Here is a 14,801-nt window from a genome sequence, read left to right as displayed (position 1 = left end):
TTATTTCTGAGAGCACAGCCTTTAAAGCCCTTCCTGATTTGGGGCCAAGTTATCATCTTTTCCAGGCCATTTCTACTCATCTAATTAGATAACCAGCAGGTTGGGCATGTTACGGTCCTGTCAGCTAAGGAATGTCAGTTAGTGAAGAACAAGAAATGTGTCTTCTCTGCTGTAGTCCTCTGAAACATTCTCTTTTCAGAGATCAGGATGATCCCAACCCTGCTGGCTTTCTTTAAGGCTGTGAAGACTTGGTTGGGTTAAGGGCCCCATTTCTATTACATTTGTAGTTACAGTTCCATTTGGTGCTATATATAATTATTTTGCATTGTTTTACTTGTTTTGTTTATTTTTAATTTCTTTTATGTTCTCTGATGTATGCTGCTCAAAATCATTCATTGAGAGAGCTGGCTATAGAAATCAAATACATAAATAACCAAATTACAATATGAACCCACCGATGGCTTGTCTTTCAGCATCCAATTATTTGTAAAGTCTATTTCCTTTTAAACTGGATCCCTAATTTGCTCATGGGAAAGATTTGATTGAGTTTGACAAGGTCAGTTCTAGTTCCTTTACATCAGCCTAATTTGCCAATCTGCTGATTTTCCATAGGTAGCAAAATTTGGAACGAATATTAGTAAAGCATCTACAAATCAAGATCAGTCAGATTACCGAGGCCTTTTCAGAGCTGGCAAAGGGAAAGAAAAATCAACATTCACATTATCAAAAAGGAGTAGTGCTTATATTGGTATATAACATGTGAAATGAACTATCAGATATTTTCTTTGCCCTTTGCATTAACTATGTGAGAGACAAGTAAGAAGGTCGTTTCCTTTCCCTTTTCTTGTTTAATAATATTTCTGGAGTGCACTTGAAGTGTAACATTTCTGTTTACCCTTCCCTTTTCTTCTCAGTTCTTCTCTGATATGGTTGCTAGTCAGAATGCCATCATGATAGAAAGGAGCCATGAACATTGTCTCCTGTGCATTTTTACACTGTGGCATTTAATAAGTATACTCTAATATTTCCAAAGGTCAATAACAATCTATTACTCAAGCATCACCTTACTGTGCGATAGAAAACCAATTAGAAACAGAACTAACAGGCATTTATTCAACAACCATGCAAAGTATGGTTGGCTGCTCAAATTAAAAAAAAAGTTGCAAAGACAGGTTGCTGTTTATGTACTTAGCTATGATCTTATGCAAACCTTCTTGGGATTAAGATTCATTAAAAAGAGTAGGGCTTGCTTCTTAGCAGACATGCATTTCCTGAAGAGCAAGATGGGCCCCAGTTTAGCACACAATCTAATAACACTTCATTTTTGGGCATAAATCTGAAAAACTGAAGCTTCAGCCACATCAATGCAATAAGTATTTATATAAGTGAATCTGTACTATGCCTTCCAAGCTGATTAGCAATAAGGACAGTGTGGAAAGTACCTTCTAAAATATGCAACTATTCTCCATTGTTAAAGATGCTCTTCAATGTCTTGTGATTTGTCCAAATTCTTCAGTGTTTGGAGTGCAAACGGGTACAAAAACCAACCACAGAAGTGTCTTAATCTTCTTGAAATTTCTTAATCTTTATACCCAGTGAAATGGTTGCAATATTCCATTTCAAATGCTTCCACATATTCTTTTGTTTTTCTCCAGACTTCTGAGAACTCACCAATTCTTCAGAAGTTTTGAAAAATTACAGTCAGTGGTTCCCTTCAGTATCCTAGGATATAATTCACTTGGCTCAAAAGGTATCAGTTAACATAACAAACTGTTCTCTTGTTAGACCTTTTTACTCATCCTGAATTGTGTTCCCCTCTTTTCCTCAATCATGTTAGAAAAAAGCATTCTCTCTTTTTCTCTTCTGATACCACTATTTCCTCACTGCAGCAGTCTTGATTAGAATCATGGGAGCAGAAAGTAAATTAAAATGTTTTCCCCCTCTAGAAATAGCTAATTGAGGGGGGAATGTTATGATTTGCTAGCAAAAAATTGTTAAGGGAGAAAGTTTTGGATTTGTGTCCCCTCTTCCCCCTGCTCTCATTTCTCGATGATGTCTGAAGACAAAAGAATTTGAGGAAGATTACTGCTTGAAGGAGAACAACTTCACCATCAAAGCAGAAAGAATAGATGTCCATAGATGAGTGAGCACTCTGGACCCATCTTCAGGAACAAACCCGTCTGCTAATACTAAAAATGCTGTGCATGCTCATCACTCTTTTACATCATTGCATCAGATGCAGATTTAAATAAATTTCACCATCATATTTCATCAACCTCTTCTCTGAGGTTCTTATATCTTCATTCTACTCTGCTTTAGATCTATTAGGGACAGACTCTTCTGCTCTAGGACAGGCTCCTTCAGAAAGAGTCATCTTCAATTAAATTAATAAACTAGAGCAGAACTGCAAATTGTAAAGTGAACCAAACTGTAAAAAAGTAACCTTGTTTTTCCTTTACTGATATACCATAATAGGGAAAGATCACCAGACAGATGCAATTTTTATTTTCTGTATGACTATCAATGGTCCTAAATGTATTTAAGAGAAAACCATTGCCATCAACTGAGTTAGTACTGTAGTAAATTCTTGTAAGATTTCTACTCTCAAGGTTCAGGAACAGGTTTTAATAATGTGATTTGTAGTCATCCTATATTCATTTATCTATTTATTTCCTGCTAACTAGTTCCCTAATTTACAATTCTGTTTGCATTTAATTGTGCTGTGTGCTTTATAGCAATTTTAAAAGCATTTGGGTGTCAATTTTGCTTCTTTTCCTAGAGGACATAACAACATAAACTCCGGATGCTTTCTGTCCATTAATTTCCCAAGAGGAATGAATGGTAGCTATAAAGAAAACAAGAAATGTTAAAATTATGAAAGCCTATCAGAAAAATAACAAGACTGGGAATGTGAAGCTCATAAGAACCTAGAAAGCCATGAATGATAATGAAAATGGCTTCCATCAGTTACTGATGACAATACCCAGAAAGATTAAAACAACTACAATCTCTCTTGCAGCAAAGAAATCGAAGAAGACAACTTTTCACTAACATAAACATATGGAACTCTATAATGTGTTACTTTGCTATTATGTCTTAATCCTTCATTAGCACTGAAGTTAGAGGAAGACCTACCAGCTGTCTTTCCAATCATTATTAAGTAATAGTACCAATTTAGCATCTAATTTTCCTTTGCCCACACATGAGTGTAACATGTATGCAGGGGAAAGATTTTTGAGAGGGTGAAAATATACACTCAAACACAGATGTCAAATTAAGGGAAATTATTGAGCTTAGGGATGGAGTTACAAGAAGCTAAAGGAAAGGCAGATCTCAAGAAAAGTAAGATGAATCTCCAGTCTAAATATAGAAGTAAGGTTCATTCAGGTTGTTCAGCACATGATGATTTCTTTAAAGGGAATTATAAGGAATGGGACAATGGAGCTCATGAGGGGATCATTGTGGTAATATGGATATAGTACAATTTCAGGAACAGGGTTTTCACACGTAATATATAGCACAGCCAACACTTCAACAATAGCACAAAGAGAAGGTGGAGTATTGCCATCTCTCCATTCCAAGAAAGGTAAAATAAAAAAATGCAAAAGATTCCCAATATATTCCTAGTAGATATTTCTCTCTGATAGGAATTGGTAGATTGCGAGGACATTATTTAATTGGATTTCTTAAAAGATAGCTTTTTTGTTCTCAGGCCTTTCATTTGAATGCTTACAAATTTATGCTGCATTCATCATAAGAGTCCATTATTTTCTCGAGCATGCCCTAGGAATATTTCATAGAGGGGAAAGAAAATAATGCTACAATTTTGTAGATATGCTAGACTGCAAAATGGTAGTGAAATCGTTAGCATAGGTGCTGCTTCAGTTGTGAGAATAAGTAAAATGCACAATGAAATAAAGCAGGTTGCTCAACTCTCCCAACCTTCTAGTAAGGAACAAGGACTAATTAAGATTCCAAATACAGGACTATTGATTCTATGGCATAGAATATTTCCTGCTGTAGAGTTTCTTTTGAGTATATTCCCACACTTTGAATAGCCACCTGATTCTCTTCCTGCCCCCATCTCCCAGCACACATCACCTATCCTTTTTGATATGTACAATTTGTATGTTTTTTTTTTTTAAAAAAGTCAATATATATTTAAAAGAAAAGAACAAATAGGTATTCATGAATTAAAACATGTAAAGAAAGCCAAACTTTTTCCAAATGAGATTTAATTCTGATAGACTAACTACTAGATGGCGAAGATGGGATTTAGAAAAATGTAACTGTAACAGTAGCCCAATATTAACTCTCTGGTAAAACCACCAATTTAATTTATTGTCTAGCTAAGAATAAATAACATATATTGAAGTATTTTTGTATTGGCAGCTGAGCAGATCTAATAATCTGTAATTTTCACATCATTTTTCTCTCGACAGAACTGAGACTACTTATTAGGACACAATGGCTCATCTCAATGCAGACACATCTTTCAGTTGTACATGAGATTTTTTAGGAAATTAAAAACTATAAAGTATAACAAACAGTATCAGTTCAAATGGAACATTCACACATTACCATGGCCCAATACCTATGGCAGTGGTGGCGAACCTATGGCACGGGTGCCAGAGGCGGCACTCAGAGCCCTCTCTGTGGGCACGCGCGCCGTCGCCCCAGTCCTAGGCCTTTAGCTGGGTTTTATAAAACCTTTTCGCTTTAGGCCTCCGCCGCCATGTGCAAAAAAAAAAAAGGTTCACTCAGTCAATTTCAACTTCTCGCGGGGAAAAAAAAGATCTTGCAAAGTTGGAATTGATTGATTGAACTTTTTAGTCCCACCCAGTCTGCCATTACCACCGCAGCCATGCCCACCCAATTGGCCACACCCACCCAATGGGCCACACCCACCCGGCACCCGACGATGCATAAGTGGGTTTTGGGTTGCAGTTTGGGCACTCAGTCTCTAAAAGGTTCGCCATCACTGACCTATGGGAACAGCCAGATCTTCAAGGCTCTCTTAAAGGACAGCAATCTCAATGTCTTTGTTTAAAGCCACTGCAAAACATATTTTACCTATGGTATATAATCATCATTCTCCACCTCACAAATAGATAGGCAGGAGCCTGCCTGTTTGTTTGCTTGATTTCATCCAAAAAACCACCAGTTGGACCCATGTTGGGTTGGGGAAAGGACTATCTAGAATTAAAGGGTACTTTTCAGAACATCATCAGCCCAGTAATTCATTTTCAGCATTAAGCTTAGGCCATTATTTGCTCATAACCTATCTCACAAAGCTAAAAAATAGCTTTGTTTGTTCTATAAAATGTCTCTTTCATTTATATCTTTTTTATATCATGAGCAACCTATTGATATCTTTCATTTCTGTATTGAATTAGTGCACAGATTAACTGATTTCTTTGGGACAAGTCTCTATCTTCTTTGCAACTTCAAGGACATGGAAATGTAGATAATACCAAGGTCATGGCTCAGGACAGGTCACTTCTAGTCTGGTTTTGAAATAACTTATTTAGATTTGAAAAAAAAAAGAACTTCTACACCAATTATTCACCTTGCAAACCATTCAGCAGTGCTGATAAAACAAGATTGTAGAGCAAGGCAACTCCAATCAGCAGAATAAACAGAAAGTTCCTTAAAGGCAGCAGAGTTTAATATAATTTGAAAGATGTGGAAACAGCTCATGTGGTAATTGTAAAAGCTCTCATATACCTATAGGTATTGAAACTATAGCTCACATCCTGCTCTATTGCATCTTCTATAACAGGGGTCCCCAACCTGTGGGCCATGGCCCACTACCAGTCCGTAGCTAGTAGTGTGCGATAGTTGAGGCCCCACTTGTGAACATCATGGGCACTCAGGGCCCCACTCACATGAGCAATGGGTGCACATACACACACACGGACCTACCCCTCCCACAAAACCATTCCTTCTTCCTCCCTCCCCCCTGGGACACCAACCCAGAAAGGTTGAGGAACTCTGTTCTGTAAGGACTCACGGATTCAATTTATAACACCTTACCTAATAAAATAGCTGGGAAATACTAGGAATAGAATAGACCTTGGAGGTCTTCCAGTCCAGCTCCCTGCTCAAGCAGGAGAACCTATACCATCTCAGACAAGTGACTGTCTAGCCCAGAAATGTCAAACTCGCAACATCACGTAACGTATCGGGCCGGTTTTGCCATTGCCAGCAATGGGGTGGGCGCGGCTTCTGCATGACGCGTCTGGCCCACAGGCCGGCAGTTTGACACCCCTGGTCTAGCCTCTTCTTAAAAATCTCCAGTGATGGAGTGCCCACGATTTCTGGAGGCAGGCTTTTCCACTGGTTAATTGTCTTCACTGTCAGGAAGTTTCTCCTTAATTCCAGGTTGCTTCTCTCTTTGATCTACTGATCTTTTTATGTGCAACTATTGCTATCAGATCAGATAAAGTAGTTTCTTTGAATGTGGCCATATTTTACTGTGTTGTATGTAAAATTAGGCAAACTTCAACTGCCCACCGATAGCCCACTAACTATTAGCCCAATATTTTATTCTGTCTGCCTTTTATTTTTGTTTTTTATTACTATTATTATTGTTTCTAATGCTTTTGTTTGTGGTACTGGCCCATGACCATAATACAGATTGTTGTTTTTGTACCTATATGTGATATATAGGAAAAGACTCACATAAGATCATTACATTCAGAATCAAATTATGTAACTGCTCCTCTGTCTATTCCAAATTCAAGGATTTTTAGGATTTGGCTAAGTAGTTGAATTTCTGTACATAATAAAAGCTGTGATTAGATATTAATCCCTCTGTGGGTATTTTCCTGTGATACAAATGTAAAGGTTTTCTGGCAATCAACCATCTTCACTCTATTATCCTGGACAAGACAATAAGAAAATAAGAACTTAACCAACTTAACCAAAATAAACCAAACATCCACTAGAAAGAGAAGGAACAGAACAAGTGGAGGAGGTAAAATTGAAATGGATAGGAGATATGCTTTAAAATAATCCCAGGATTGGAAGATTTCAATAATAAGGTAGAGCTTAAAAATAGGAACTGCGGGTGACCAATTTATCCCTCTAGAAGTTAAAGGAGGTCTGTGACTGGAAAGGAAATGTATAGGAGTTTTATCCATAACTCTAATAAACCATTGACTGAACTGAATAGAATTCCACCTAGGCAACGCACAGCAAGTGTATCCATGACCTATTGAGTTATAGAACCTAAAAAAAAAAATGTGTATAATATTGATTTTTATATTTAATACATGATTCTTGCTATCCTTTGCTCAAGTACATTAAGTGGAACTGACAGGCTTTGATGTTGTACCTATATTCATTATAATGAATCCCTAAAAAACAAAACAATAAAAAATATCCAGAACATCTCAAATCAGATTAATAAGTAAATGTTGGAAGAGATGGAGGTGGAGGACAAACAGACACAGGATCTGCATTTCAAATGGAACCACTAAATATTATCTCTGTTGTTTAATTGCCTCAGACATCCAGATGGTTCTAACCCTGATGGCCTTTCACAAGGCAGGAAAGATCTGGATGTTCCCACAGCCATTTGGGCCAGGAGCTTAAGTGAACCCCATTGTCTGATTGATTTGTTTAGTGATTGAGGACAAATGGTTTTTGAACACCTGGCATATGTTATAGAATAGTTTTTATGTTGATTTTTTGAACTATGTTATTTGTATAGCACACATGTCCTTTGTAACAAATGTGCTATACTGATAGTTTAATTTAATAAATAAACTGTAAATAAACTGAAAATATATGTTTGGATTATAATGCTAGAAATTAAACATGGGAAGTACAAATGTAGCCATATATATTGCAATCAATAGTTTGAGTTCTGTTTTCTGAAGAGCAAACAGAAACACACTTCCAATAATTGATTTCTTTTTCTCCATATCCCTTCTTTGTACTGATAGAAAAAAAAAGACTAGAAATGATTTCAACTGATCTGAAATATTTTGATAACTAAGACAAAGGACAAGATGGTGATTCCCACCCCACATCTTTCATTCCATGTAGGGGATTTAGTAGACTGGAGAGCTAACCTGATTTACATTCTGGCTATGACTTCATTTCCAAGAATGGCAGAGTGGCATAGAAAGCAATGGCTAGCTAGAGCGTATAGCAAACATAGCCTAGCCCACCAACATCTTGCTGCCGCTCCCAGTCTGCCAACAGTGATGGCAGCTTCAGTCAGCCAAATATTAGGGCTTGACTTGCTAATCTTTTAGATAGATCAGGGGTCTTCAAACTTGGCCCTTTCATGACTTGTGGACTTCAACTCCCAGAATTCCTCAGTCAGGCAAGCTGGCTGAGTAATTCTGGCAGTTGAAGTCCACAAGTCATAAAAGGGCCAAGTTTGAAGACCCCTGAGATAGATACTATGTCTGGGATGTGCCTGAATTGAAGATGGAAGATTTTAGGATCAGTTTTTTCCTTCAGTCTCACTCCCCATTCATTAGCCTTAGAAGCTCTACAGAAGAGTCAAACTGGGTGAGCAAATAATGCAAAATTTACACATCTATACCTCAGTTGTTTTTTATATTCTTGTTCATTATGAGTAAAAGTAAATGAATGTTTTCTGCCTTGTTTGACTTTTGACTAAATCCCTAACCTGTTATTAATTTGGCTGGTTTCTTGTCTCACTAAACAGCTTTTGGAAAAACTATACTACATTGTGGTAACTAATTAAGTATTCCTACTTCCCTGAAAAAGGTGACTTTGATTCGACATTGGCCTCTCCTGTACACTGTCAACAGCAAACTGGTTCAATAAATTCTGACTTGTTGTTCATGAAAGTTACTTATTCTTTTTCACTCTGGGCTGATCTTTGATGTGCAAATATGCATAATAATATAAACTCTCACATTAGTGGAGTCACCTCAAGCTATGAGCAAGTGAGGGGGATCATAGAACAATTTATTTTAAAATATTTTTAACCTTGCTCTACAGCCAAGAAACACGCCAAAGACCTAACGTTGTCCTGGTTGTCAGTAGGCTTTGGGACCAGTTGAGGTTTTTTTTGTTTTTTTGTTTTTACTTTTAAAACCCTTTGCAGAACAGCAAAGGGTAGATCAGAAAATGTTTTTAGCCTTCCCTGAGTTTTGACCGTTCTTTTCATAACTGAAGGATAATTAATGTTCAGTAGTTAGTCCATATGGCACTATTATCGCCATCCATTTTCTTAATGGAAGCCTTCAAGAATTCTGTCATACCTTAAAAAAATACACCCTGGAGATATATGTTTAACATAAACAAGGACAGTTTCAGCATATCCCAAAGCTGGTAAAAAAAAGTAGAAAATAATATGATTTTTAGGTGTCAGATTTCCTTATTTAAAGAGAATCAGCATCCAATCAGTACTGGGTATAGTGAAATTCACTTTATCTGAATATACCCTGATGCAATCTTTTAGAAGCAATACAGCAAATTTGTTAAGTCCCTTGTATTTTTAAATATTCAAATAGCAGTTGCAGATTTTAATCCTAAACACATATAATAGGTCCCAAGAAACATCACTATTTTTAGGTAAATGTCAGCCTTAAGGCTGCTTAAGATACATTTTACATACTATGTTTATTTGTGTGCTGTATAATAATTGTGCCAGCACATCTGTATATATTTACATATTTCCTGGCACTTTTGGGAGGGGGTACAAGTTTTGTTTGTAACATTTTGCATCATGCCTCTGAAATTGTCCCCATTTTATTATGTGATATTATACCATTATTTTATTGTTTTGTATTTCAGGTATATTGCTCCAAGACCTTGGATTGTTAGGGTAAAAGATGGCTGGATGGCTGAGCTATGAAATAACCCATGCAATTATCTAGTGCAATGCTCATATCTTGGTACATAGGAGTGGACCTATGTAAATTAAACTGAAACATGAGAATTAGTGTTATCAGAACTAAATGGCTCATTAAGCTTTAGCTTACCCCCATCTTTGCTCTGGTGAATGTTAAATGAGTTTGAAAATAAAGCTAAAATTAACAAGCCTCCCAAGATACAGATCAGATTTAAAATGTAAATTCAAATAATTCAGTGTAACCATGTATTTTGCAGGTTAAACTCAAATGTTGCAAGATATAATGAATTCATACAGATTAGTCAGACCAGGAGTGTGAGCCTGAAATAGGTCTGCTATCTTAGAATTTTGCAACAATTCTCCAACACTAGACATGGCAAAGAAGCCAACATACATTTCTCCAGAAATCAAAGTGACCCATTCCCTATTAGGATTTTTAGTTTTTTACAGAAGTAGCACATGTGGGATATAGTATTTTATGTTTTGATAGTTCTGAGTTTTATCCCAATTACTGTATATGGGACATAAGCAGTTCTGAATTTGTGATTGGATTAGCCTATAAGATAAACCAAATTGGAACCTGCAACTTCTGTTATTAGGGGCCACAGATGCTAAGCAGAAAATCACATGATTACAATGGGCATACAACCTCACTTCCCTTTCAGTTTTTTAAATAAAGTTTTATTATTATTTTTTTAACAGAGTTCAATAATAATTATTCAACAAAAACATGTTGTCTGAGTATCTTATTCACTAATACAAATTAAATTCCTAATCCCTAAATCTTTTCTCTAACCATTGATAAAACTGCAAATGCTTGCAGTATGTAGGTTTCACCTTTTATTTTCAATCCTTTAATTTCTGGATCTTGCCTAATGTTTCTATTTAAAACTTCCAAAGTTAAGATAAATAGCAATGGGGATAATGGACATCCTTGTCTTGTGCCTTTTCGTATATCAAAATTCTCTGTGTAATCCCCATTTACAATTACTTTTACTGATTGTTTCTTTCAGTTTTTAAGTGAAACCCTACAGTTGCTGAGCCAATCAGATGACCTTGACTTAAGATTTTACTTCCATTTCCACTACAACTCTGCTTGTTGCAAGCCAGTTGCAAAGTATACAAATAACTGCAAGATGCTGCAACAGTCATAAATGTAAGGACTGGTCACAAAGCTTTTTTTAATAATAATAATAATAATAATAATAATAATAATAATAATAATAATAATAATAATAATAATAATAATAATAATAATAATAATAATAATAAAGTTGGAAGGGACCTTGGAGGTCATCAAGTCCAACCCCCTGCTCAGGCAGGTAATCCTACCATTTCGGACAAATGGACAGCCATTTCGGACAAATGGCTGTCCAGTTTCTTCTTAAAAACTTCCAGTGTTGGAGCATTACCTATACTGTAGTATAGGGCTACCTGTAAAATAAATAAATAAGAACAAAAGCAGAAGGCCTGAAAGTATTCGCAAAAGATGATTGTTAAAGTGTTCTTTGCCACTTAACTATCTGCCACCTGAGTCTATTATCATAAGAATTCTGAACACCATTCTGTGTACTTTAATGTAATTATGATATCTTATACTTAATAAGGTAAATGTGCTGTTGTACTTTTACATGTGATTATGCTCATCCCCCGGATGGCCTTTGGTAAAGCCCCATTGTTTCTTTCAGCGCTTGGCTCCCAAATTCACAATTCTGCAGTAATCAAAAATGTGCTCTTACTGCACTAAGAGTTCTCTCTGATTAGCCTTGATTAGCTCTTAGGTGTCTCACGACTTCAGCAAAGCCTGATTGAGAAACATTATTTCTTTTTTCTGTTCTTCAGCCTTTTCTTCCTTTTATCTGGGCTGAAAACTGAAGCTGATGTCCATTTCACTAATGAAGAATTGAATCACAGCTTAGGTAAAAAAAAAAAACCCAAAGGGCCAATGACTATGAGACACTGTGCTACACTGGAATTTTATTAGCTTCTTCTCCAGAACTGCCATCCGTCTGCTTCTGTTGGTCTCTATGATGGACTCTGTTTACCCATCTGATCATTATAACAGATATAACAGAATAAAAGAGTTGGAAGAGATCTTGGAGGTCTTCTAGTCCAACCCTCTGCTTAGGCAGGAAACCCTATACCATTTCAGACAAATGGCTGTCCAATCTCTTCTTAAATACCTCCAGTGTTGGAGCAACCACAATTTCTGGAGGCAGGTTGTTCCACTGATTAATTGTTCTAACTGTCAAGAAATTTATCCTTAGTTCTAGGTTGCTTCTCTCTTTGATTAGTTTCCATCCGTTGCTTCTTGTCCTGCCTTCAGGTGCTTTGGAGAATAGCTTGACTCCCTCTTCTTCGTGGCAACCCCTGAGATACTGGAACACTGCTATCCTGTCCCCCCTCGTCCTTCTCTTCATTAAACTAGACATACCCAATTCCAGCAACCGTTCTTTATATGTTTTAGCCTCCAGTTTTCTAATCATCTTTGTTGTTCTTCTCTGTACTCTTTGTAGAGACTCAACATCTTTTTTACATTTTGGTGACCAAAACTGGATGCAGTATTCCAAGTGTGGCCTTACCAAGGCGTTATAAAGGGGTTTAACACTTCATGTGATCTTGTTTCTATCCTTCTGTTAATGCAGTCTAGCACTGTGTTGGTTTTTTGGCAGCTGCAGCACACTGCTGGCTCATATTTAAGTGATTGTCCACTAGGACTCCGGGATCCCCCTCACAGTTACTACTATTGAGCAATAGTATATACTGTACTTGTGCATTTGTTTTTTCTTGCCTAAATGTAGAACCTTATTTTTTTCACCACTGAATTTCATTTTGTTAGATAGCACCCAATGTTCAAGTCTGTCAAGATCCTTCTGTATCTTAAACCTATCTCCTGGCTGTTCTGGCCAGCTTGGTGTCATCTGCAAATTTGATGAGTTCCCCATCTATCCCCTCACCCAAATCATTGATGAAGATGTTGAAGAGCACTGGCCCAGAACAGAGCCCTGGGGCACCCCACTACACGCTTCCCTCCATGTAGATGCAGTTTCATTGAGGACCACACACTGAGTATGGCTGTCACCAGCTATAAATCCATCTCATGATGATGCTGTCTAACCCACATTTTTCTATTTATCAAGTAGTAGGTTATGGTCTATTTTATCAAATGCCTTACTGAAGTCCAAGTAAATTATGGTGCAGAGTTTGTCTCCCAGTTGATGTCAGGGTCATTAAAGTCCCCCTTTACTATTGTGTTGTGCTTCCTACATAGCTTAGTTAACTGACTGGCAAAAAGTTCATCTATTTCCTCTGTTTGGTTGGGTGGCCTATAGTATACATCTATGGCAATGTCTTCTTTCCCCTTTTATATTAACCAAAATGCATCCAAGACAGTTTTCATCATTGTTGTGCTCTATTTTGGTAGTGATGTAGTTATTCCTTACATAGAGAGCAACTCCACCTCCTCTTTTCTTTGGTCTGTTTCTTTTAAATAATTTAAATCCCTCTAGCTTTGTGGGTTTCATCCCACCAAGTTTCCATAATGGCAACAATATCATATCTGCAATTTTTCTTGGATAAAGCATTGATACACCCAATATATCACAACCCACCAGCATTTGCAGGCTTCGCCATATTTTTCAGGTGCTTGTTTCTTTTAATAATGGTGCACATGGAAGTGTAAAACTGAATGTTTCTAAATTTTCCACAAAAATCAGGATGATTTGTAAAGGCTACAAACTGAATAGTGAACAATCTGACAGGAAGAAAAGGAAGCCAAAGGTCATCAAGCAATCTTTCATTTCAGATTCATTTTCTTTCAAATGAAAATAATAAACATCTTCAGGGTTTATGGAAATGAACTCATCATGATGCAGATTGTTTTTAATTAACTGGGACACCAAGAAAGCCCAGAGGGGTGCAGTTAATCTTTGCAGTAATGATGTTCTGTTGTATGAATGGTCAACTGCAAAAAATTAGAATTTCTGTATCTTTAAAGGTGGGGGGGGGAAGAGAATTTCTACAGGTTCAGTGTCTTTTGGATCAATTCTGCATAACTGCATAATTCTGAAACTGCATTAACTAAATGCAGTTTCTGGCTATATTTGAGCCCTGGAATAATTGTACTAATTCAGCTAAACTATCTATTTGTGACCAGATATCAGTTCTTCAAAGTACACCAAACAAGGAAATCAAAGTTATGAATGCTAATACTACCTTTATTATAAGGTTACATCAACTGAATCTTGCATGTCTGAATACACTTTCTCCCTTCCTCCCTTTATCTTTGTCTGAGATGCCTTTTTAAATTTCTGTCCAGACTGAGATTTTGTTTTATCTGACTATTGTCATGGTTGAAGCTCTTCCTCCTGTTCCTCAGGTTTATTCCTTCTTCCCATTATATCAGTAAAGTCCTAACATTGGTTATTTCCAATCCCATTTTACCGAGGCTGTTTATATGGTTATAATCATACTGCTCGTTAATAGTCAGACTAGGTTGATTAATAATATAACTAATCTTTTATTATTGTAGTTCAGCTGATTATTTGTTCAACTTTTTATCATGATCTCCAATTCTATTTGTACATCTCTGCTTTTTTCAACAGAGAATGATGGATATTTCCCCAATTCTGAAGCAGCAATATGATCTGTTCAAAGTTCTGAGCATGAAGTTACTTTGAAATTCTTACAAAGATAAAAAGGAGGAAATCACATGCACTTGAAATCACATAACTGGTTTTTTTTTTTTAAAAAAAACCAACCCAATATATAAGTAGGCTTTCATCAACTTCAGCTGATGGAATCAATTGGATTATTGCAATGTACATGAGGCTGTCTTTGAATATAGTCCAGAAGTTACAACTGGTTCAGAATAGAGTAGCTATTGCTCATACGAATCTGCCACAACAAACAAATTATGTCAGTACGTCACCATTTTCCTGGCTGCCAGTCCATTTCT

This window comes from Protobothrops mucrosquamatus, unplaced genomic scaffold, assembly GCF_001527695.2.
Source record: "Protobothrops mucrosquamatus isolate PMUCROS unplaced genomic scaffold, P.Mucros_1.0 scaffold44, whole genome shotgun sequence".
NCBI lineage: Eukaryota > Metazoa > Chordata > Lepidosauria > Squamata > Viperidae > Protobothrops > Protobothrops mucrosquamatus.
Note: the sequence above shows the minus strand (reverse complement) of the source record.